Source organism: Camelus dromedarius, chromosome 7 (genome assembly GCF_036321535.1).
Source record: "Camelus dromedarius isolate mCamDro1 chromosome 7, mCamDro1.pat, whole genome shotgun sequence".
Taxonomy (NCBI): Eukaryota; Metazoa; Chordata; class Mammalia; order Artiodactyla; family Camelidae; genus Camelus; species Camelus dromedarius.
This window is the reverse complement of record NC_087442.1, coordinates 10011821-10014771: the sequence shown is the minus strand read 5'-3', so window position 1 is coordinate 10014771 and position 2951 is coordinate 10011821. Positions and strand designations below refer to the sequence as shown.

General features: G+C 43.3%; 1 pseudogene; it reads left to right on the top strand.

Moving 5' to 3' along the window:
* Window positions 1-391: 391 nt before the first annotated feature.
* Window positions 392-1344, top strand: LOC105094896 (olfactory receptor-like protein OLF3; annotated as a pseudogene).
* The last annotated feature ends 1607 nt before the right edge of the window (window positions 1345-2951 follow it).

The window sequence follows — 2951 nt, the reverse complement described above, 5'->3', positions numbered from 1 at the left end:
TAACTTCCCAACCAAGTTTTTCTTCACTGTTTGTCATTTTACCATTATTACCTGCCATCCTTTTCTTGCCCTAGAATCTGAGGTAAGTTGGTAAAGATGTGGAGCTCCTGAAATTGTACTGCGTTATCATCAGGCTTTACCTGAGTCCCCCAGGGACCACATCATGTCCTTATCAAGACACTGGCCTGTTCTCGTGATGCAGAATGGATACAGTGTATTCAGAATAGAGCCTGTCATCCTGGCCCACAAGTGATCTTAAACATTAGACCAAGGATGGTCAGTTGTATGCAGTATGTATTGATAAAATTTCTTTTATCTTTGTGGTTCTGTGATTCAACGGCTTCCGTTATTTCTGACTCTCTCTGCAGATTAATAATCCTTACATTTTTTAATGGGAATAGATAACCAGACTTGGGTGAGAGAGTTTATTCTCCTTGGCCTGTCCAGTGACCAGAACACTCAGGTGTCTCTCTTTGTCCTGTTCTCGCTCATGTACCTGGTGACAGTGCTGGGAAACTTCCTCATTGTTCTTCTGATCAGATTGGACAGCCGGCTCCACACCCCCATGTATTTCTTCCTCACCAACCTCTCCATTGTTGATGTCTCTTATGCCACAAGCATCATCCCTCAGATGCTGGTGCATTTTCTTGCAGAACGTAAAGGAATCCCACCTGTGAGCTGTGCAGCCCAGCTATTTTTCTCCCTGGGCCTGGGTGGGATTGAGTTTGTTCTCCTGGCAGTGATGGCCTACGACCGCTATGTGGCTGTGTGTGACCCCCTGAGATACTCGGTTGTCATGCACGGAGGGCTCTGTGCTAGGTTGGCCGTCACATCCTGGGTCAGTGGCTCTGTCAACTCTCTCCTGCAGACCACCATCACCTTTCAGTTGCCCATGTGCACAAACAAGTATATTGATCACATATCCTGCGAACTCCTAGCTGTGGTCAGGCTGGCGTGTGTGGACATGTCCTCCAATGAGGTTGCAATCGTGGTTTCTAGCATTGTGTTGCTGATGACCCCTTTCTGCCTGGTTCTCTTGTCCTACATCAAGATCATCTCCACCATCCTCAAGATCTGGTCCACGGAGGGGAGAGAGAAGGCCTTCCACACCTGCGCCTCCACCTGACGGTGGTTGTCCTGTGCTATGGCATGGCCATTTTCACTTATATCCAGCCCAGTTCCAGCCCCTCTGTCCTTCAGGAGAAGTTGGTCTTTCTCTTCTATGCCATTTTGACACCCATGCTGAACCCCCTGATTTACAGTGTCAGGAATAAGGAAGTGAAGGGGGCCTGGCAGAAACTGCTAGGGCAATTATCTGGATTAACGTCAAAACTGGCAACTTAATGAATCATGAGCATCACTTAGAGAAAAGAGCTTTTGCCTTTGTGTTCTCCCACCCAACTCAGGTATGACAAACATCAGCTTCATTGCCATGGCAACCAGGGAGGAGGTGATGAAGCGTGTACTGGTGTACTTGGGTAGGAGGCTGAGGAGTTAGGTTGGGGTGTTAAGGCAGGGACCTTTTATATCACAGCAGCATGTTCAGAGAAATTAAGAACTGCTATAATAGAACTTCTTGTGCTTGCTTGTTTCTGCTCATATAGCCTGAGAATAATTGAAAAAAAAATTATTTGCCATCTTTATTTGTCATATTGTTTGTAATCATGAATCTATTCATGAATCTTACTTTGGATCACTGGTTCTTACACGGTACAAGGTTATAGTGTTTCCATTGGGAACAAAAACATTTTCACATTTTAGACTTATATAAAATAATGTATGTGCTATGTATCTACATCCAATACTTGTGTGAGTCACTGTTCCTAGGAGAGTATTGCTCTCAAGGCTGATTAAAATGTTTCTGTGCTGGACCTATGACATGTGGACATAACAGCCTCTGAGTGCTGGAGGTAAGCCAGTGGAAGAATCCATTAAAGGTCTTGTTTTACACTCATATAACTGAAGGTATTTGTACATCAAGCGCTTACTGGTCAAGGAAAAGTTGCATTTCAAACTCTTCTTGATACTGTACAGACAGTTTGAGAGAAATTTTACTGCATGTGTAATGGGTACCATTTAAATCTTAAAACTGTACATTCTCTGAAAAATCTAAAATCTCTTTTTCTGAGATCTTAGAAATAAAAAAGCACACAAAACAGGAAATTATATACACAACATTAAAAGTGTAGTTAATCTAAGGAAGGACAGATTCCTCAGCCAAAGGAAGTGAAAGATAAGACAACTTTAATATTGTCTTAAATTGGGGACTCAGGATAGTTCAGTCAGCTGGGCAGATGTCACCCTCCAGTCTCCCCTCCTGCCTCCCACACACACAGCAGGGCCCTCACTGATCTTTGTAAATCTACTCAGCTGGAGTAGTCTGAGAGTAGACCTCACCTCTGAGAGAGAGCTTAAATAAGGTAAAAGGGGTCTGGGAAGAAATAACAGTACAAAGGATAAGGATGGACAAAGAGGAGAAAGAATGTGATGGTAGCTCATCTCACTCCCTTAAAGATGTCTCAAAGTCCTTTCTTCCATTGTCTTTTCTTTAGGTCAGGTGATGTGCAGTCTTTCCGTCTATGAACACATTATCACACAATCTCACTGAAGTTGCATATAATCCAAAGTCCATTCAACATTGTAAACTTACTTAAAAGTATCAATACTAAATTTTGCAATATAGGCAGGCACCCCAAAGTTGTCAGTGCTCGGGGGCTTGTTGTTCATTCAGAAATATCAGTGGAGGTGTCAGTGGCATGTATGGCTCTTGAGAGATGATAGTTAACATACAATCCTGATGGGGATATGACCTTATAGCAGGGATACAGAAGAAGCTTCCCAGAAATGAGAATCCTTCAGGGGTGACTACAGAAATCTTCCTGTATGAAAGGACCAGAAAAGGTCTGCATGGGGACCAGACAAGCGAAAACAATTTATCTAGATGACAAGCA